Source organism: Lithobates pipiens, unplaced genomic scaffold, assembly GCF_037356315.1.
Source record: "Lithobates pipiens isolate NorthernLeopardFrog02 unplaced genomic scaffold, aLitPip1_a1.2 Scaffold_16, whole genome shotgun sequence".
NCBI classification, from domain to species: Eukaryota; Metazoa; Chordata; class Amphibia; order Anura; family Ranidae; genus Lithobates; species Lithobates pipiens.
The window spans coordinates 271,056,083-271,078,993 of NW_027507748.1; positions in this window are offsets into that span (position 1 = coordinate 271,056,083).

Below are 22,911 nucleotides of genomic sequence, written 5' to 3' on the forward strand. Positions count from 1 at the left end.
GAGAGAGGGCTTCCCTTGCGGCTTAGTTCCAGACCCCCTCCCTGAGGGGGAAAACGGGAGAGGTCAGGCCCAAAGTAGCACGGGTCGCCTGCTGGATTGTATGCAGAAGGTTCCAGAGTACAGCTGGTGTGCTGGCGTAGAATCAGCAAACAGGTGGAACCCCTGAGGTGTTGCAGGATTCTGCGATAATGCCAAGACTGCAGCATGGTCAGAAGGAAGCCTAGGTCATGAGCTGGGTTGGTATCAGAGCAGATGTGGTCAGGTGGATAGCCGAGGTCAAACACAGGAAGCAAACAGGAGACACGTTAAGGACAAACTGGATCGGTAACAGGAGACATAGGAACAAGAATATCACAGAGATAACACACTGGAGGAGCCGAAGGTAAACAAGCAAATGCAAACACTAGCAGACTTCCTTATATAGGCCCATGTGACCTGCTAGTAGAGATGCTGGGTCCTAAAGTCTTTCTCCTTGCTAGAGATGCTGGGTCCGAAAGCTCTTCTCCTGCCATAAGTGCTGGTAGAGATACTAGGTCCTAGAGCCCTTCTCCTGCTGTTGATTGCCTGACACTTGGCTATAAGAAGATTGCCAAGACCCTGAAACTGAGCTGCAGCACGGTGGCCAAGACTATACAGCGATTTAACAGTATAGTTTCCACTCAGAACAGGCCTCGCCATGGTCGACCAAAGAGGTTGAGTATACGTGCTCAGCGTCATATCCAGAGGTTGCCTTTGGAAATAGACGTATGAGCGTTGCCAGCATTGCTGCAGAGGCTGAAGGGGTGGGGGATCAGCATGTCAGTGCTCAGAGCATATGCCGCACACTGCATCAAATTGGACTGCATGGCCTCTGTCCCAGAAGGAAGCCTCTTCTAAAGATGATGCACAAGAAAGCCTGAAAACAGTTTTACTGAAGACAAGCAGACTAAGGACATTGACTAACTGGAACCATGTCCTGTGGTCTGAAACCAAGATAAACGTATTGGTTCAGATAGTGTCAAGCGTTTGTGGCAGCACCCAGGTGAGGAGTACAAAGACAAGTGTGTCTCACCTACAGTCAAGCATGGTGGTGTGAGTGTTATGGTCTGGGGCTGCATGAGTGCTGCCGGCACTGAGGAGCTCCAGTTCATTGAGGGAACAATGAATGCCAAAATGTACTGTACTGTGACATACTGAAGCAGATCATGATCCCCTCCCTTCAGAGATTGGGCTGCAGGGCAGTATTCCAACAAGATAAGAACCCCAAACACACCTCCAAGATGACCACTGCCTTGCTAAAGAAGCTGAGTATAAAGGTGATGGACTGGCCAAGCATGTCTCCAGACCTAAACATTATTGAGCATCTGTGGGGCATCCTCAAATGGAAGATGAAGTGCAAAGTCTCTAACATCCACCAGCTCTGTGATGTCATCAAGGAGGAGTGAAAGAGGACTCCAGTGGCAACCTCTGAAGCTCTGGTGAACTCCATGCCCAATAAGGTTAAGGCAGTGCTGGAAAATATTGGTGGCCACACAAAATATTGCCACTTTGGGCCCAATTTGGACATTTTCATTTAGGGGTGTACATACTTTTGTTGGCAGTGGTTTAGACATTAATGGCTGTGTGTTGAGTTATTTTGAGGAGACAGCAAATGTACACTGTTATACCAGCTGTACACTCACTACTTTACGTTGTAGCAAAGTGTAATTTCTTCAGTGTTGTCACATGAAAAGATATAATAAAATATTAACAAAAATGTGAGTGTATTCACTTTTGTGTATATATACTTTTTTTTCCTTTTTCAAATTTTAGTAATGTTTATATTGAAATTAACATTATAACATACTTGAGTGTGACCAGGAGACATTCTTTAGGTGACACCCTCATCCTCAAGTGGAGGTCCATGTGGGAGAGTCTGGGTTGCAGCCGTTAAAGGAGGTCATCAAAGTGCCAACAGACTTCCGCATAAAATTTTAAAAATTGTTAGTGTTTTTCTTCAGGATAGTGATACTTCTCCAGCAAGTTTGCTGAGCTGGGAAAAAATCCTAAGCCCTTGTACACACGGTCAGAGAATCTGTCGGAATGAGTCTTATCGGACCGTGTCGTCAGGTAATCCGACTGTGTGTGGTATGCATCGGACTGATTCTGTCCGAATCTCCGTCAGACCCAATTTTCCAACATGTTGGAAAGATTTCCCGACCAACTGGGCCGGACGGACCTAATCCGATCATGTGTAGAGCATTTTCATCGGACCAAGTGCTATGCATGCTCACATTCAAATTCCGACACGGAAGCGCTCGTCCAGGTAAAACTACTGCTCGTTAGCGATATAGCACATTCGTCACACTGCAATGTTAAAAAATCATTCATCAAGCGCATTCTCTTGTTCTTTACAATGCTGCAAGAACCAACTTCTTTTGATGCTCATAGTCACACACACTTCTCCCGAACGGATTTCATTACTCTTTTTTAACAATTTCAGCAATAAAATTTTAGTTTAAGTCACATCTATACAATGTTTTTTTTATTTTTTGGATGTTTTTTTTTTGGGGGGGGGGGGGGGTTCCCTAAAAATCTCCTTTAAAGATACTGCTCATTTCTCCTTTTTTTTTTTTACTTTTTTTTTTTGGGTGTAAACTTACAAAAACAACATTATTGTATTTTTTAGATTTTCTTTTGCTTTTTTAATCTACAGGAGGTTGTTTAGTGTTGGTACCCCTTGTTATTTAGTTCACTTTGTATTTTGGAAATGTACCTGCCTGCTCACAAATAAACTCTACTTTTTGAAGGAAAACACATTACACAAGTATTTCATCAAACAAAAATAAAATTATATATTTTTTGGTCGAAAATAAAAATAGGAACGCAGCACTGGAGAAACTTCTTAACTTTGGTGCAGCCTTTGGCCCCCAGGGCAGACATGACTAAATGACATATAAAAAAATTGGTGGCCTGAGGAGTACATATCTCAGGAAGAGAAGTCTGCTCCTGAAGTCCTAGAGAGCAGGAAATTCAGATGACATTTCTGTCCCCAGGATGGGGATCTTCAACAGGCTGCATCTTCTGGCACACCAGACTCATCCCAGGCCATCACTCTCTGGTCTTCCTTTGTGACTTCCCACCAGGCATCCTTCCAGGCTGTGGCTGGGCTCCTGTAGCTGGGGCAGGAGGAGAAGGAGGGTGTTGGTGGACCTCCTGGCTGCCACTTGCCACAGCCTCCCCCCGACTGAGGTCTTCCTGTGTATGAAAAGGGGACATAGTTTTAGTTTTTTGATCACCAATCACAACATTTTGTGCTCCTGGCTTTTGCTATTTGAATGTTACCAAATAGAACAGACTATCATTCTGACACCAGCATTTCTTTCCCGTCCCAATCATTTTTGGTCACTACTGTCTATTGAGATGTAAACCACTTTGAGAAATCACAACTTACTGATCAATAAGAACATCTAGTTAACATCATTAAATGTAACACAAGAAATATGTTCAACAATGCAATACCTGTCTCAAGCTGGGCCCCACCACATGGTGCTGCCTGGAAGGCCCAGGTTGTACATCAGAAGCCTCAGCTGGGGGTGAAGGATGCCTTGGAGGAAGCCTGGAGAGTGGTGGCCTGAGTGGTGGCCTGGGTACCCCCTAGTCTACCAGAAAATGCAGCCTGTCAAAGTGCACCATCCTGGGGTAATAAACAGCATCTGGATCTCCTGCTCTCAAGGACTCCAGGTGCTTCTTTCTCTCCCTGAAATATGTAAGCTTCATGGCCACAATTTTGCGATTCAGATATGTCATGTCTGCTGTGGGGACCTTGATCTGCACCAAAGCAAGCAGTTTCTCCAGTGCTGCGTTCCTCTTTGATCTGTCATAATAAAATTTGTTGTGGAACTGCCACAGGCAGGGCATCTCCATGTAGAGCTCGAGGAATAGCCCCATAAAGTTGGGATTGTTGAATGGGTCCATTTTGTCTGCAAGACACAACACAAGACAAACCCTCAAATACTAATAATGCAATTAAAATCCCTCCTAATCTTGTCCCAACAGCGGCCTAGATATAAGCAGTCTAGTCTAGTGAAGCAAAAAGTTAAAAATGTTACCTTTGTTTCGACGTTCGCCGCGTCCGTGACTCACAATCGCCTCCCAGATCGTACGGACGATACACATGTGTGGCGTTTAATATACAGTGCGCATGCGTGAAACTCCGCCCGCCCCTGACGTTCTTTCCAGACTATTCCCCGCCCCTTCGCTTCCCGCGCAGTGGGGAGAGCACATGGCGGAGAGAACGCAGGTGCGCAATAATAGTTCTACTAACGAGGAGGAGGGTGAGGAAAGCCCGGAGTCTGAAACGTCCTGATCCAGGAAGACAAGATTTAAGGCCTCAAATGTGTCTTTTGGAGAGATGTGTGAGATGGTCGACATATTGAACAGGACTGACTGTGATGGGAAGTATGGACCTTACCCAAACCCAAATATCAGAAAGGCCAAGATCATGAATAAAGTTGTGAAGAGTCTTCTGAAGAATTTTGGGGTATGCCGATCCAAGGATCAACTGAGAAAACGCTGGTCAGACCTGAAACTGAGGGAGCACGAGCAGTACCTAAGGATCAAGCGTGTTCTTAAAAAAAGTAAGTAGATGTCATGTGTTCATATGATTATTCTTGCTTGCATACATACTCCATGTGCTTTCATTTCATGTTGTGCATTTTAAAATGGCCACTTTCAAGGTCATGGTTTCGTTCGTTCGTATGAAACATCATTCTGCAGGGAAGTATTCCAGCTTAACAAAGTGGCCCCAATAATGTTCTCACCTTGTAACTTGGCCCAAAAAAACAATTGTACAACACTTCCAAGCAATGTTTCATATTCATATTTCTGCCCTCTGTGTGCTAATTAATATTTGTTTACATTCTCATAGGGGAGAGAAGACTCGGCAAGTATGAGGACACCAGGGACCATGAGGACACCAGGGACCACACCCCTCCCAAAGAAGGGCAACTTCCAAAAGAAGAAACAGAGGAGCAGGAGCAGGAGGAGGAGGAAAAAAGAGAGATCGTGGAGGTTGGCCAAATTGTCATCACAACAGGTGAGTGTCGGAGAACAAAGCTTCCGGTAAGCTCATCAATGTATATCACCATATTTGGATTACATGGTGTGTTTGTTTGTTTTTTTTCTAGGTGATGTGGAGGAAGATTCCCGTTTTACCAGTGAAAGTGCCCAGATCTTGATCAGGAAGATAATGGGGTACAATAGGGATTTGGAAATTGTACAACAAAACATCAATGATGTTAAAAATAAAATGAAGAACATCATTGATGTTTTGGGGAGAGTGTGAAAATGAAAAAACTAGATAGGGTTTTATTTTTTATTTTTTTATTTTTTTATTTGTATTTTGCATACTTCCAAATTTGGAAGATGCACAGAGTGTGTAAACATGCGCTATCTCCCATCATGGGGGATCAATGTACATGTTTTGTGGAAAGTGTCTGAGATGAAGGGGTTGCAGCCCCAAAGCATGTACATTGATCCCCCATGATGGGAGATAGCACATGTTGACACACTGTGTGCATCTTCCAAATTTGTATTTTTCAGGGGTCACACCCCATGTGATGAAGGCAATATCAGCCCAGTTTGTACATACTCATGTCTGATATTGTCTTCACTTTTTCAAGTTCAACTTTGTAAGTTCCTGTGTTCTGTATTTTACGGTTTGATACATGCCTGTTTACACAAAAAAACAAGTAAGAAATAAATATGATTAAACTGGGTTTTGGATACCCAAAATATCTTGGTTTGTTGTAAAAACCTTTACTAAACGCACATATGAATGTGCTTGTATTAAAAACTTGAATTCTCAACAATATGTGGCTTCCTTTTTCATTGGGATTAAAATGTATTTGTAGTGAAATTTGAGTTTGTGCTGAGAAGGAGTGCGATTTACTAAAGGCAACTCCACTTTGCACTCCAAGTGCAGTTTCAGGTGTACTTTTGCAGTGCACTTGTAGTGCATAGTGGATGTGCCTTTAGTAAAAAGCACCCACAGTGATGTGTAAATTTGGACAATCATGCCATTTTCCTGCCAGGGTGCTGAAAATGAGCATGATTTAGATCAGTAATGCACTACACATTAGTTAACAAAAAGAAGGTGTGTGTCTGTAGCAGACCCACAACATAATAAGATTATCTGAAGAAGAGACTGTCCCCTCATCTCACTCTGAACTTGGGTTTGCACTGTTGCTGAAAGTGGCACAACTTGATGAAAAATGGCAAAGTGGGAGGCCATAGTCTGCCATTCCTGTGGCGTTGAAGGACACTGTGTAGTGACACAAGAAAAAAAACTAGTAATTTCACAAATCAACATTGCATGCAGATTAGACACCCACATTTTTGGACAAAATTAGTATAACATTTTTTAAAATGAGTATTTAAAGCCTAAAGTATAAGGTCCCCTTATGAGAGTCCTAACCCCCCCCCCCCCCCATCTGATGAGCCCTTGATAAAAAATGAGGGGGGATGTTTAGGAGAGGTAACCCTCTACACTTGATTGAGAGCTGAATGCCTAAATAATGTGTGATACTTTGGGAAGCCCCTCCTTAGTTACACTACTGGCAGCCCACCGGACAGGTAAGAAGTGTCATAATAACAAAATGAAAGCACATTTTGACATTCTGCTATTACATAGCAAGAAAATGAATGTGTTAAAAAATCAAAATAGCATTTGAAAGTATTGAGGCAGGCCCTTACACTACATGCTTTGGTGAATTGTTCCATAAATGTTATCATGAAAAAGGTATTTAGAGTGTGTATTGGGTTGGGTCAAGTCATCAGATAGAAGATTGCTATCAGCTGAGGTATCGATTGGGGAGAGGGGGGTTACTAATGAGTTTGGCACAACTCCAAAACAAAAAAAAAAGGTCACTTTGCATGAATTGAAGCACACACATCACATTTGTAGACATTTTAGGGGGTGTTTAGGGGAAAGCAATACTATGGAGCTGCCAAAAGACATTGTCAAGTGACTAGACTATAGTTTTAGGGGCCAAGAAGAGCATGGTGGGGAAGTTAGTGAGGCAAATCCGCATGAGGACAAAGGGGCAGAGCATATGAATTAGAGCATATTGCAATGATGGTAATTAGGGAATGAGGAAAGAAATGCAAGACATTAGCAATCATGAAATACATAGAATGTGATGTTTAAGGTTAAAAATTAGCATAATATAGTCCTTTAGCAGGAGCTGAGTGATGGCAGAACAGGTCTCTGGAATAATGATCCCCACGGATTTGGTTGGCAAAATCTCCGACCGTGTGTACGTGGGCTAAGACAGCAAAGAATGTGTCTAGTAGCAATGATTGGATCTCTTCTTTTCAAATTGTCTCCATCTTTTCAACCTCAACAATATCAGAAGGACTGCTTCAATAATCTTATTGATAATGAGATCTATGCTAAATGCAATGAAGAAAGACAGCGAGCTCTATGTTCTTACAGTGCTCTCGCTGCTTTCTGTGAAAATGGCACCAAAAAATTAATACATGTTTTGCAAATCATTGTAGGCATTTGAAAGTAAAAAATTTGCAGAGGGGAGTGTATGAAAAACGCTATACAAGCCTAAACACGCATAAAGACGTGGGCAATACGCAGCTTTTAGCGCGTTTTTTTAATACTTTTTTTCTGCCAGCCCTTCTGGCATTCCGGGGGCATTCTGGGAAAGGGTATTTAAGGTACGAAGATCATGTGCTTCTGAGTTCTGGTCCAGAAGATCTTTCTGTCTGTTTGGCCCTCATGGCCTGGGGTGTGGATCCATCCAATTCCGAGTCTCGGGGCTGGATAGCCCAAGGCAAAGTAATTGAGAGGAGGATTCAAAGGTGGTCCGGTGCCGTCTCATCTGTGGAGAGGCCCAGCAACTGGAGAAGCACCCATGCATGATGCTGGCTTCTCAGAAGGAGCCTGGAGGCTCAGTTGAAGGACACTAAGTGGATCTACACTCATACGGTATCGCCGGACCGGCTGCAAGATACTGGCACCGTATGATAGCTCTCTAAATTTAACTAAGTCCCTCAGTTACATCCAACTCTGCGGCAGAGACTTTGTTCAAGTGTTCTACATTCAAGTCTGCGGCAGAGGCTTTGCTCAAGTGTTTTACTTCCAAGTCTGTGGCAGAGACTGTGCTTTACTTAAACACTTGTTGGCTGCTAGGCCTAGTGAGAGGAGGTCTATCCCGTAGCTGTGAGAATCCGATTGTGAATGGTAATTCTCTGGATTTCTATAGTGAGAGACTTCCTATCTTTTGTATATCCAGGTAGTTAAGAAGTACTTCGTTCCTAACCCTCTACCCTTCATTGAAAAGTAATTTTACCTCTTTTTTCCAAATAAATATTTTGAAAAGAGTGTCGGTTTCTACAATTCTTTGGGCCATCTACCTTGGGAAACCCCTAGACGTACACGAGGTCAAGAAGATAACGGTAAGCCCAATAAAACTAGCAGCTCCTTTGGGGGTCAGTGATACATGTATATGAATAGAAGATGAATGCAAAAAAAGAAAAAAAAAATCACACCAATATTGTTCTTCTGTGATATTCTGGATGTGGAAGAAAATGAAATGTCTTATTGTAGCTGCAGACAAGTATATACATCCTAATTAAGAGGGTAATTAAAGTTAACTCATTGAATATAATAAAACTTGATCAAGGGTAGATTTCCATCATATAATTTAGAGCTTTTTAAACTTTTACCATCAACAGTAAATTTCTTACAGGTTCAGTGTGTTTATCTCTCGCAGTGTGTATATCACAAAAGTTATAAACTTAGAGATTAGCTGCACATCAAGTAGCATCCCAGATAGCAAAGATAAAGTGCCACAAATTTGTGGCAGTGTTGAAATGTAGGTCTTGTTAACTTGCTTCACATTTTCACTCGCATGTTGTACACTTTTGGAGCCCTTGAAGCTTAAGTTATAGTTGCCATGCAATTTTGCTATAGATTGGAAAAGTGTCAAGTCTCTAGCAAGAGCACAGTTGCAGTGGTGAGAAACAGATGAGCCTTAGATGGAGCGAATTTCTTTCTAAGGATTGCAGGAAAAATAGGATTTTTATATACAGCTTACCTGTAAAATCCTTTTCTTGAGAGTACATCACGGGACACAGGAGCTCATTACATAGTGGGTTATATAGGCACTTCTGGTGATTGGACACTGGTTAACCCCAATTAAGGAGAATTCCTCCCCTATATAACCCCTCCCATATGGGAGGCACCTCAGTTTTGTAGCAAAGCAATAGGAAACCACGTAAAACCCAAGAGGGTCGGGAGCTCTGTGTCCTGTGATGTACTCTCAAGAAAAGGATTTTACAGGTAAGCTGTATATAAAAATCCTATTTTCTTGATCATACATCATGGCACACAGGAGCTCATTACATAGTGGGATGTCCCAAAGCAATGCTCAGATTGAGGGGAGGGAGACACAGATCATAATTATAGACCGCCATGGACCGGAGGACCTAAACTGCAGCCTGCAGTACACTGTGCCCAAAGGCGATATCCTCTTGCCCTCTGACATCCACCTGATAGAATCTGGTGAATGTGTGGACTGACAACCAAGTTGCAGCCTTAGGCCGCGTACACACGGGCGGATTGTCTGTCCAACTTAGTCCGCTGAACCGTGTTTCAGCGGACAATCCGCTCGTGTGTGGGCTTCAGCGGACTTTTTCAGCGGACTGTCTGACGAACAAAGTCTTACGGAATTTCCGTAATTTTGTCCGTTCAAACTTGGTTTTGTCCGTCCAAACTTGGTTTCAGCGGACAGTCCGCTCGTGTGTAGGCAAGTTGGACGGACTAAGTATGGCGCATGCTCAGAAAGGATTTACACGGCCGAAGGTTGCATTGCAGTGTATAGGACGTCGTTTTTCTAGTCCCGTCGTATGTGCTGTACACGTCATCACGCACGCTTTCAGCGGACTGTCTGCTCATCGTGTGTGGTCAAGTCCGTTCATTCAAATTTTGAACGGACTGTCTGTTGGATTGTCTGACGAACTTAGTTGGGCAGACAATCCGCCCGTGTGTACGCGGCCTAACAGATCTGAGCCAGGGAGGCCTGGTAATGCACTGCCCAAGAAGCACTTACAGCCCTAGTAGAGTGCGCTTTCACTTGAAAAAGAGGGATTTTCCCTTTAACACTATAGGCCTGAGAAATAACTTGTCTAATCCACCTTGAGAGAGTGGATTTTGACGCCACCTGGCCCTTCCTAGGGCCTTCCGGCAAAATAAATAAGCAATCAGTTTTCCTTATCTGAGCAAGTGCTTGAAGATAGATACTGATTGCCCTAACCACATCCAAAGTGTGCAAAGATTCTTTTTCCACGGACTGTGGGTCCGGAAAAAAAGATGGTAGGATTACATCTTGATTCAAATGGAACCCCAAAACCACCTTAGGTAGAAAGGACCTGTTGGGACGCATGACCACCCAGTCCTTATGAATAATTAGATACGGCTCTTTGCTGGAGAGAGCTGCTAGTTCTGACACTCTTCTAGCCGTGGATATGGCTACCAAGAAAACCAATTTTTTAGCCAGAAGAACTAATGAAGCCAGATGCAAAGGTTTAAATGGTTGCCCCTACAAAGCCGAGAAAACCAAATTCAGATCCCATGGGTATACCGGAGGTTTGACTGGCGGCCTTATCTGCATAGCCCCCTGAATGAAAGCCCGCACCAGGGAATGCGATGCAAGTGGCTTCTGAAAAAACACTGACAAAGCCGAAATCTGCACCTTGATAGTGCTTATGGCCAAATTCATTTCCAGGCCTGACTGGAGGAAAGCCAAGATCCTGCCAATGACATACTTTCTAGGATGCCATTCCCTGAGTTCACATCAGGAAACCTATGCCCTCCAGATTTTGTAGTAAATAAGCCTGGAGGCCGTCTTTCTGGCATTGACCAGAGTAGAAAGGACTGGCCCTGAAAGCCCACAGTCTCTCAGAATGTGGGTCTCAGCAGCCAAACCGTCAAATTCAGACTGTGTAAAGCAGGATGGTAAATTGGACCCTGTGAGAACAGATCTGGCCAAAGAGGGAGGATCCACGGCCTGCCTACTGCCAACTTCATGATCTCTGGGTACCATGGTCACCTGGGCCAAGCCGGGGCTACCAAAAGAACCGATTTTGTCTCCCTCTTGACTCTTCCCAGGAACCGCGACAGAAGCGGGCATGGGGGGAAGGCATAAATCAGATTGTACTGATCCCAGAGAACTGTCAGAGCATCTGACCCCTGAGCAAGTGCATCTCTTGTTCTTGACACGAATTTGTCAAGTTTTCTGTTGAACCTGGACGCAAACAGATCTACGTCTGGAGTACCCCACCTGCGACATATGTTCCAAAACACGTTTGGGTGCAGAGCCCATTCTCCTGGGCACAACTGCTGGCGGCTCAGAAAATCCCCCTGCCAATTTAACACTCCTGGAATGAAGACTGCAGAAAGGCATGGAACATGCTTTTCTGCCCAGACAAGTATGCGATTCACCTCTTTTTGCGCAACCAGACTCCTGGTACCGCCCTTGTGATTGATATAGGTCACTGCTGTGGCATTGTCGGACTGAACCCGAACAGGGAGACCCCGTAGTCTGTAAGACCACTTTATGAGAGCCATATAAACTGCCCGGATCTCCAAGACATTTATGGGCAATAGCTTCTCGATCGCAGACCATTTCCCCTGCGAGCACGTCTCCACCAACACTGCTCCCCAGCCTGTCAGGCTGGCATCTGTCGTAATAATCTTCCATTGAAGAGGAAGAAAAGTTTTGCCTTTCAGCAAATTCTCCCTTTGTAATCACCAGACGAGACTCTTGCGTGTCCCTGGGGATAGACGCATAGGAAGATCCAAGGACTGGGGCTTCCTGTTCCAAGCCGCAAGGATGCATCTTTGCAGAGGCCTTGAGTGGAACTGGGCGAATGGAAGGGCCTCGAAGGAGGCGACCATTTTCCCTAACAGTCTCATGCACAACCGAATGGAAGATCTCCTGCCCAGAATTAGGCGCACCAGATCCCCAATGGCCAAGGCTTTTGGTCTTGGAAGAAACACCTTGCTCTGAGCGGTGTCGATAAGCATACCCAGGTATTCCAACCTGGTAGCAGGCTGTAGGGACGACTTTTCTAGGTTTATAATCCAACCTAGGCGTTACAGGTGTTCTAGCGTTCTGGTAACACTGTGGTTCAGGAACGCTACTGTTTTCTCCATGAGAAGCAAATTGTCTAGATAAGCCATGACGGCTATACCCTGAGCTCTTAGGTTTGCCAAGAGAGGGTCCAGAATCTTTGTGAAGACTCGAGGGGACGTAGCGAGCCCGAATGGCAAGGCCACAAATTGAAAATGGCGCCGCTCTACCGCGAACCTTAGATACTTTTGGTGTACTGGAAAAATTGGCACATGGAGATATGCATCCTTGATGTCTATTGATGCCATAAACTCTCCCCCTTGCAGGGAGGAGACCACAGTGCGAATTGACTGCATTCGGAAGGACCGGATGCGTAAAAAACGGTTCAGATCCTTCAGATCCAGGATAGGTCTGACACTTCCATTTGGCTTCAAAAACGGTGAAGAGATTCGAGTAAAACCCTGAACCCCGTTCTTTTGGGTCCACTTCTACTATCACCCCCTGGGATAGTAAGTGATCTAAGGCCAGAAATTGCGGTTTTTGCTTTACTGGGTCCCTGGGGATCCTTGACCTTAGAAAGCGAGAAGGTGGAATCTCCTGAAACTCTAGCTTGTAGCCCAGAGATACCGAAGAGATCACCCACTTGTCCCGGATCTCTTCCCGCCAGGCTTCTGCAAACTGCAGGGGCCTTCTCCCCACTCAGCCGAGCGGGGGCGCCCCTTCACAAGGAAGCTTTTGGGCTCTGCTTGGCAGGCTTTCACCCCAAGATTTCTTCTGCCCCTGGGCCCGGCCTTGAGCCTTTCCTGTAGAGGAGGGTTGAGAAGGCCGTCGCCACTGCTTACAGGGGCTGAAACATTAGGAGAAGCTGCAAAACCTGACAGGGGCACTGACTCATCCTGTGAGGCTGGCTCCAGTCTTGCAGGGGGGGATGGTAACTTACAGGCATTTTTAGAACCCCTGGACCTAGTGATTTACTAGTGCCCTTGTTACCTCCCCCTGAGACCCTCTTACGAGGAGACATAGTCCTACACTACAAAGCAGAGGTACTAGTACAAAGTGCAATCACTGTTGTGCTTAAAGTCTCACAATAAATATATATGCTTAAACTGCACAACCTGATGCTGAGTAGGTGTCTTAGGTTTGCCTGGATCCAATCCCTTGGGATGCTTACTGTACACAGCTCCTGTGTCTCACACTTAGCCCTTGTACACACGGTCGGAGAATCTGTCGGAATGAGTCTTATCGGACCGTGTCGTCAGATAACTCGACTGTGTGTGATATGCATCGGACTGTTGGAAATATTTCCCGACCAACTGGGCCGGACGGACCTAATCCAATCATGTGTAGAACATTTTCATCGGACCAAGTGCCACGCATGCTCAGATCAAATTTCTACATCAAAGCTATTGGCTACTAGCCTGAATGTAGTCCCATCATAATGAAATTACGTCATCACGTTCTGAAAGATCGGATTTTTCGCCAACTTGGCCCGACCGTGTGTATGCAACAGTTTCAGACGCAATCCGTCGGACTAAATCCGACGGGCAAAATCCGACGGATTTGGTTGCCAAAATCTCCGACCATGTGTACGTGGGCTTACAGCCCCCTGACGCTCTGGGCTTTTTAAATCTGCCGCCTGGCGCCTGCGCAGTACAGCGCCGTGCACACCGACGTGCACGGCTCACAACCACACTCCCCCCACCTCCATTAGCCCGGGAGCGCGCTCGGCGGACCGCGGAATCCAGGGGGGAAAGGGAATCTCCATCGGAGCTGCGTGGGACCCCCAGACTACGTGGGACCCCTGTATTGCCTATATTGTGGCAGGGATTGCAGTGGAGACTTGAGACAGCTGGAGAACCAGGCTTCACTGAGCGTGTGTACTGAAAGGCATGTAAGTATGCATCAGGCTGCTCTTACTCCCTCTAGTGGTGAAAACCAGGTAAGACATACTACTACTCAAATGAAGAAATCCATAATATATATAGGATTAACTTCCCTTACCTGTCCTCGCCGCAGGAATTGCTGAAAACAGACAGATTCCAGCCTTCACCCATCACGGCGGGCAGAGTTGTGCCAACCTTCAGTTTTTTTTGGGGTTCTTTCTCAGAAGAACCTCCTACCTGGACCTTGTAAAAGACTCTGCCAGAAACTTTCATGCCACTATGTAAATAGTACACCAAGTCTGGTTTTCCCAGAGCCCAGTCTTCCAATAGGAGAGGACTTACAGGCAAAACCTAGTTTCTTCGGATGACGAGGCCTGGGTACCATACTATCTTGGGAGTCAAAATATCGGCCCAAGATATGGATCCGGTTTGTTGTAGCCCTTAGGCCCCCGCAGGGACCTGCACAGAGCTTTCTTCATAGCACATGTTTTACATGACCAACCACCATAGACACTGGTGAAAAAAACGGAGGTGCCTCCCATATGGGAGAAGTTATATAGGGGAGGAATTCTCCTTAATTGGGGTTAACCAGTGTCCAATCACCAGAGGTGCCTATATAACCCACTATGTAATGAGCTCCTGTGTTCCGTGATGTATGATCAAGAAAAAAAATCATTGATTCCCCCCATAACACAGTCATTGCAGCTGCCACTAGCAATAATCACATGTAAAATCCAACACACTTTTTGATGTACCCAAGTTGATCGATCGATCGATCGATCGATCAACTTGGGTACATTCAGCCTGCCCATACATGGTTTGAATCTCGGCAGGTTCCTGCTGAACCGGCCAATATTCAAACTGTCTATGGCCAGCTTTAGAATGTTACCCAGGTATGACAGAAGCCACAGTTTTCCTACAGGTATGTAATTGAAAGGAAACTCATGTTCTCTGTACTGCATTGTGATTTGTAAACTACTGGTAGCTCTTAAAGAGGAACTGCAGTCTGCTCACATAATTTGTAATAAAAACATCTTTGGTTGGAGGGAAGCTTCAGAATGACACTTTGCAGTAAAGGTGATGATAATACTCCAATCACAGTATCTTCATCAAATACTAAGTCATGCAACACTGTGTCCAAATTAAATTTTTATAATTTATTAGACAATAGGGATGGTTCCAATGTCTGCAAACAAACCAAACATATGGAGCGTTCGTGGCAAATTTGAGTGCTGCAGAGCGCCCCATAATGCACTGCGAGATCGCAGTGCATAATGGCTGCACCTGGCTTCAATGCTTTGGCCAATCACAGAGCGATCTGCTGAGAGAGCCATGATTGGCCAAAAGTGTGGGGGGGGGGGGGGACCCACGCAGATTTTTTCCTTGACTTTTCATCTATATTGCCGGGAGCCACAAGCAAGTTTAAATTAAAATTTTTCCTTTCGAAAGACCGAAGTACAGAGTCAAGGCTTACATTCAGGGTATAGCATTTGCTTCTGTATTTGCTCTGGATGTGTCACTAAGCCAGCATGACCAGATCTTTTGAAACTTGTTAGGACACCCCCTGTTGGTGTAGGTAGTTTTATAAAATCGGAAACTACTATTCACTAGGCCTTTCCAGAAAGGAATGGTAGGAGGAGCGGGTTTCTTCCAGTTTATTATAATGGCTTTACGGGCATAAAACAACAGTGAAATAATAAGTATACTTGCCATTGTGGTCATCAATTGTTCTGCCAACCCCAACAAACAGTATCTCGCGTCAGTGGTATAGCTATCTGCGTGACACTGCTTATCACCGCTAGAACCCCCTGCCAATATTGTACTATAGCTGGGCAGGTCCAAAAGATGTGAAAGAATTCCCCAGCCTGATGTGGACATCGCCAACACGCAGAACGCGTGATAGACATTTTGTGGAGCCTGTGCGGTGTGTAATATGCGCTGTGCAATATCTTATACTGAATCATCCTATCTCTGGCTGAGACCATGAAAGAAAAGGGAAATGCCCAGATCTCCATCCAGTTATCATCATCCATGTCCGGGATATCTCCCTGCCATTTCTGGCAAAGAGAAGCCAATTCAGGGCTGCCCACCTCCATCAAATACCCATATAGCTGGGAAGCTGACTTCTTTAAGTTTTGTACTTGGAGAATGAATTCCAGCTCAGAATATGAAACAGATTGGCCCAAAAATTGGCATCTGAGGGCATGGGAAACCTGTAGGTATCTAAAGTAAAAATGAGTGGGTAGATCAAATTTGGACTGAAGAGCTGGAAAATGAGACAAGTCAGAATTGTTATCAATATGGTTCAGTTCAAGAATTTTAAATTTAGCCCAGGCTTGTGGGTCCGGGACAGTGAAAAAAATGTTGGAGGATGGGATTAAGCCACAAGGGGGTATGCGGAGAGAAGGTGGTAGAGGGGAGTGCCTGTATGGCATCACTCACTTTCCAGGCCTGGATAGTGGAACAAGGTAAGGTCTGGTGTCACAGTAACACACCTCCATCCCTGTAATATGCAACAAAAAAGAGAATATTTTGCCCTGGGACTTTAGATGAGGTGGGCACCACTAAGCCAATAAAAGTAACAAGAGTAAGTACAGTATATATTTTTATTCAGTAAAAGTATTACATGCATTATTGTCATCATAGAAAGCCACTTAATACAAAGTACATATTGCTAGGTAGAATAAAATTAGTAATAATAATAGTAATGGTACATTTGTGTATGAACAATCACATAACATACAAACATCAGGTGTATCCGACATGTTTCACGAATCCCAGCTCGCTCTTCAGGGGTAGATGTGTATAAATTGTACCTAAGGTGAAAGCATACAGTTTGGTATGTGGCATGACATTGGTATTTTAAGGCAGAGGGTAAGAGGGGCCTAATAGGTAGAGGCCCTATACTTACCACTACACATAGCCAAGCCAACGGGTGTGAAGCCTCCAGACAGCGGCAGCAGGTGTCTTGCCAGGGAGATGAGGAGGTGGAGCCAGAAGAAACCCCACACAGGGCAGATTGGAGGGAAAGCATTGCATGGATGGAATTTGTGTATCCCTATTGGTCTCATTATGTCCATGGTAAGTATTGACTGTAAACATAAAGGTGTATATCAGATAATCTGGAGTAGTAGGTAAAGTACAAGAGTACTAACATGGACACATCTATATGTAAATAGGACTAGAGCCATGAATGGCATGGACAAAGGACTATAGAGATGTCGTAAAGAAACACCAGAGACTAGCATAAGTGGAAAATAAAAAAGGTGAGCAGAAAGAGAGATGAGAAAGAAATGAAGTGCAAATATAAGAGAAAGTCTGTGTGTTCAGAGACAAGCTGCAGGTGAGCACTTGAGGGGAATCATGTGGAAAAAACAAATTAATATACCTGAGTGAGATAAGTGTATAATTGCATGGGTAGTAGGTTCCAGCAAGAGGCATCCACAAGTTCCACCCCCAACGTCATGTGTGTATGACAGGAAGGTTCACAGGCACTCCTATAGGTCATCCAGATGGTACAATGCGTGCAGCCGTAACAACGCCGCAAAATCGCAGACATTGAACTGCTGGCGTATGCACATGGCGCTGATGTGTAGGTGGCCCCACCTGCACAAAAGAGCAGGTGGGGGCAGCAGGGGACAAGAAATCCCCCTTTGTAATTATCGCAGCTCCCAAAACGAAACAAACAAGGCCTGGATAGTGGTACGCATAGAGGGCGTGAGAGGGTGAAGGGACTTACTGCCTCTGAACAACAGGACCCATAGGGCCTCCAGGGATTTGACTATTGCTGTTTTCAACACAACGGCCGAATTTGTGAGGTCAAGATGCAACCACCAATGAGCGGCCACCAGTTGTGATCCCAGGAAATATTCATAGCAATTAGGCATAGCTAGGTCCCCTCTATCCGTCAGTCTGATTAGGGTGGTATATTTGTACCTAGGTGGCTTAGACCCCAACAGAAAGTTCAAAAAAAGTTTTTTGATGGAGTTACAGAAGGCTCACAGGAGCCACTGGGGGGAATCCCTATAACTATATGTAAATTTGTGAAAAACCTTCATTTTGAAGAGGTTAATGCGTCCAACAAGTGATAGGGGGAGGTTGCTCCACGCTTTCAGTTTGGTCTTAACCGCAGCCACGACAGGGTCTAGAGTCTCCCTCACAAAGTCTTTGCGGTGTCTAGAGATTACAATCCCTAAGTATGTGAAGCTGGTAACCCACTGCAAGGGGAGGGGGGTAGGCGAGGAGGACCTAGCCCCCTCATCCACCAGGAACAGTAATGATTTATGCCAGTTCACCCATAACCCCGTAAAGGACGCAAAGTCATCCATAATCCTCAGGGCTCCCTGCAGAGAGGAACCAGCATCATTTAGAAATAATAGCAAATCATTGGCATACAAAGCCACTGTCAGGAAAGGCTTGCTGGGAATAGCAGTTCCACACAAGCAGGTGCATTCTTGCGGGCGGGCACGCCCTTGCGCTTGCAATCACTGGTGCCAGACGGGCTATTTAAACTTTGCTGTGATGATGAAACTCTGCTTTCTGATCTACAGCGTTCCATGCAAATTATCTGCTTATCTTGATATGTTCCTGTGATATTCCGGCTTGTGACTACCCCTGTTATCTGCCAACACCTGACCCTGGTCTGTCCACGACCTTGCACCTGCCTTATCCTCTGGCTATTCTGTACCTGCCTGTTATCGACCCGGCTTGTCCTGTGACTCTCCTTCAGTCTCTTGCATCTGTTCTAGTACTGCTAAGTTTGTGTATGACCCGGCCTGCCCGACCTTCCTGTGTTCCAATCCCTGGAACCATCTATCTGTATCCTGTGACTGTCTTCCTATTACCAGCCTGTTCCAGTTTCCAGTCAGCTGCACCCAGACTGTTGGTCCAGTCTGCCTCAGCATTATCTGGAGCTCCAGATCTACCATTTAGCTGTTGATCCTGTCAGGCACTTGTGCTACCTTGTACTCCCGTGCCTCCTGTTCATTCTACCAGGGGCCACAAGTCAGGGACGTAAGAGAGGCTTCCCTCTGCATATTGGGCTCATCCACCAGGGAAGTGACAGTATCAGACAGCCATGTCTGAGCCCCCACATGGAGCCTCTCCAATGGATGAACTTTCGCAGCAAAGTCAGGTCCTTCCGTAACTCCTGTGAACTAGACTTTGCAGCCACGCACCTTTTCCTTAGAAACTACCAAGGTGGGCTTTGTGATTTCTCTGCTACAGAATGAGCTTCAGTCTTGGGCACACCGACTTCTTGAGCAAAAGGCTGCAATTCTGACTAATCTGACCACATTCCTGCATTCCATGGCACAACTTTATGAAGATTATCTGCAACTGCTCATTACAGCAAGGTCGCAGAGCTGCAGAGGACTATGTAGCAGAGTTCAGACAATGGGGTTCTGACATCAGCTGAAATGATGCAGCCCTCTGCTACCAGTTTCATATGGGACTGTCAGATCCTCTAATGGACAAACTGGCCAGGGTGGGGGTACCGCAGACCCTGGATGCACTCATTAACCTGGCCATACAAATTAACCATTGCTTGCGAGAACGCAGGTCCAAAAGAGCCATGGGCTGAGTTCCCAGCCTCTTTAACTCAGTTTCACCGGTTCAATCAGCACCTGCTCCTGACACGTTTGAACCAATGCAATTGGGCGTGATTCATCCCTCACTCACAGGAGAGGAACGCCAATGAAAACGGCTTAACAACCTGTGCATGTACTGTGAGATCCTGCCCGGCCAAGCTCTGTAAGTGTCTTTTAAGTTCTGCTGATCTCTTGCTTGCTGCAGCTAACACCTTTTTTCACCTTGCTTTTCCTGTTCTGTTGCAGCTCTCCGTAAGGAACATCCAGGTACCCACTATCATTGATTCGGGAGCATGCAGTTGCTTCATGGACTCTACTTTCGCAGCTAGACCCTCAATCCCTTTACTGCCCAAGACTCAAGGGCTTCTTGTCCATCTTGTCGATGGGTCAGCCATCAAGTCAGAGACGATGCCTCTGCCAGCCACCATTCCCAATCTCCACCAGTAGCTATTAGGTCTGAATATCATCACATTACCTCTGTTTCCTGTCATTCTCGGCATGCCCTGGCTGCAGGCCCACAACTCTCATATCAATTGGTCCACCTTCAGGAAGTTGCCAATAATTCTTCCTCATTGTTGTGTCTGGACTGTGAAACCCACCAGTAAGTCCCAGAGGCATACCACGACTTCCTGGATGTCTTCAGTAAAATAGGTGCAGAACCTCTTTCTCCTCACCGAGTTTATCACTGCCCTATTAAGCTCCTCCCAGGGGCTGAGGTACCTTTTCCTCAAACTGAACAAGAGCTAGGTACACTCAAAGAGTACATTGATGATAATCTGGAGAAGGGGTTCATCGGCCCGTCCACCTACCCGGCAGGAGCCGGCATCTTTTTCGTGATACAGAAAGACCACACTCTTCTACCCTGTATCGATTACTGCAAACATAATAAAATCACCATTAAGAATCGCTACCCTCTGCCTTTAGTACCTGAACTATTGTAAAGACTGGGGGCTGCAGCAATTTTTACCAAACTTGACCTTCATGGGGCCTATAACTTGGTCTGCATCTGGGAAGGTAATGAATGGAAGACAGCCTTTCGCACCCGATTTGGACATTTTGAGTACCTGGTAATGCCATTTGGACTATGCAATGCCCCTGCCACCTTCCAGCACTTTATCAGTGATATTTTTCAAGACTACCTAGACCTGTTTGTTATCATTTACCTAGATTTACCTAGACCATGTCAAGTGCGTATTAGGTCGACTCCAGCAGCACGGCCTACACGCCAATGCCGAGAAATGTGAATTTAAAAAACAAAGTATTCCTGGGACTTATTATCTCAATCGAGGGCATTAAAATGGATCCCCAAAAGATCTCTGCTATCTTGGAATGGCCTGCCCCTACAGATAAGAAGGGGATTCAGCGGTTCGTGGGATTTACAAACTTTTATTGAAAATTTATGAAAGGATTCTCAGCTATCATTTCCCCCATTACACAGTTGACCAAGCAGGGAATCCAGTTCCACTGGACATCTAAGGCTCAGGTAGCCTTTGACACCCACAGGAGACTGTTCACCTCTGCTTTAGTATTAAAGCACCCTGACCCTGCCTTACCGTTTATCCTGGAAGTCGATGCTTCCGAAGTTGCTGTCGGTGCGGTGCTCTCGCAATGACAAGGACCCAAGGCCCTCCTGTTCCCCATTGCCTTCTTTTCCCGTAAGTTATCTGTCCCGGGAAGGAACTATGATGTGGGAGACTGGGAACTTTTGGCGTTTAAAGCCGTATTGAAAAAATGGCGCTACCTGCTGGAAGGGGCAGCTCACCTGATTCTAGTATACACAGATCACAAAAATCTGGAATACCTGAAGACTGCAAAAAGATTAAAGCCACGTCAAGTCAGGTGGGCATTATTCTTTTCCAGATTCTCTTTCCATGACACATACCAACCCGGTTCCAAAAAAAAAACAGGCGCCTTGTCCCATATGTTCAGTGATTCTAAAACAACTGCATCCTCATTTACCATTCTGCCCACAGAAAAATTTCTTCTGCTGCAGGAAGATCTACTTGCCAGGTCAAATGGGCTTCCAATAATGTTCCTCCTTTTCTTGAAACAAAGTTACTAGCAAGAGATGGACTGTTATGATATAATGACAAGATCTTCGTACCTGAGAGTCTCCGGATCACCATAATTGAACTTTACCATGACCATGTTCTAGCCGGGCACTTTGGCGCATCCAAGACATCAGATCTGGTACAGTGCACATTCTGTTGGCCTCAAGTAACAAAAGACTATAAAAATATGTGGAATCTTGTCCTATCTGTACCCGAAGCAAGAGCAACTGAACCTGGGACTTGCTTAAACATTTGCCTGTTCCAGACAGGCCCTGAAGACTTATTTCCAAGGACTTCATCGTAGAGTTCTCGCAGAGTGCCATACCACCATATAATTGTGGTAGTAGATTGGTTGTCCAAGATACACACTTCATCCCAATGGAAGGGCCACCATCTGCCCCTGCCCCAGGTCTTCATCAGGGAAATTGTCAGACTTCGCAGAGTTCTGGCCAACATCATCTCGGACAGAGTACAATTCACCTCCAGATTCTGGAAAGCATTATGCAAGTCCCCTGGCATCAAATTATCTTTCTCCTCAGCCTATCATCCACAGACAAATGGGCAGATGGAGAGAACCAACCAGACTCTCGAGCAGTACCTGCAATGCTTTTCTTGTTTTCCCAAGATGACTGGATTTATCTAGTAACACTGGCTGAATTTGCTCATAATAACTCTACCTATAAAACAAACCCCTTTCTTTTCCAACAATGGGTACCATCCACCATTTTTACCTAATTCCATTCCAGAATGTTCAGTGCCAGCCTTCCTGGAAACCGTGAACTTCTTTAGTGCAAACAACAAATTGCTACAAGAAACTATGGATAAAGCACAAGAACTCAACAAAGAGACCTTTGACAGGAAGAGACGGGAGAATTAATCCTGAAACCCGGAAACCAGGTATGGCTGTCCACCATGAACCTAAGGTTAGCATGCCCTTCAACGAAGTTAGGTCCTAGGTTCGTGGGTCCCTTCTCAGTAAAAAGAAGGATCAATGAGGTGGCCTACGAGCTGGAACTGCCGTATTCATTTTGGATAACCCCATTTTTTTATGTCTCTTTACTTAAACCTGCTTTTGCCAACTCTTTTCCAGGATGGAATGTGGGGCCTCCTGAACCCGTGGTGATCAGTGGGGAAGAGGAATACGAATTAGAAGCAATCATGGATTGTCAGAAGAAAAATAACCAAATCCAGTTCCTGATAAAATGGAAGGGAAGAGCTATGATGTAATCGGTATTGCTGAAACTTGGCTTCAATCCTCACATGACTGGGCTATTAATATTCC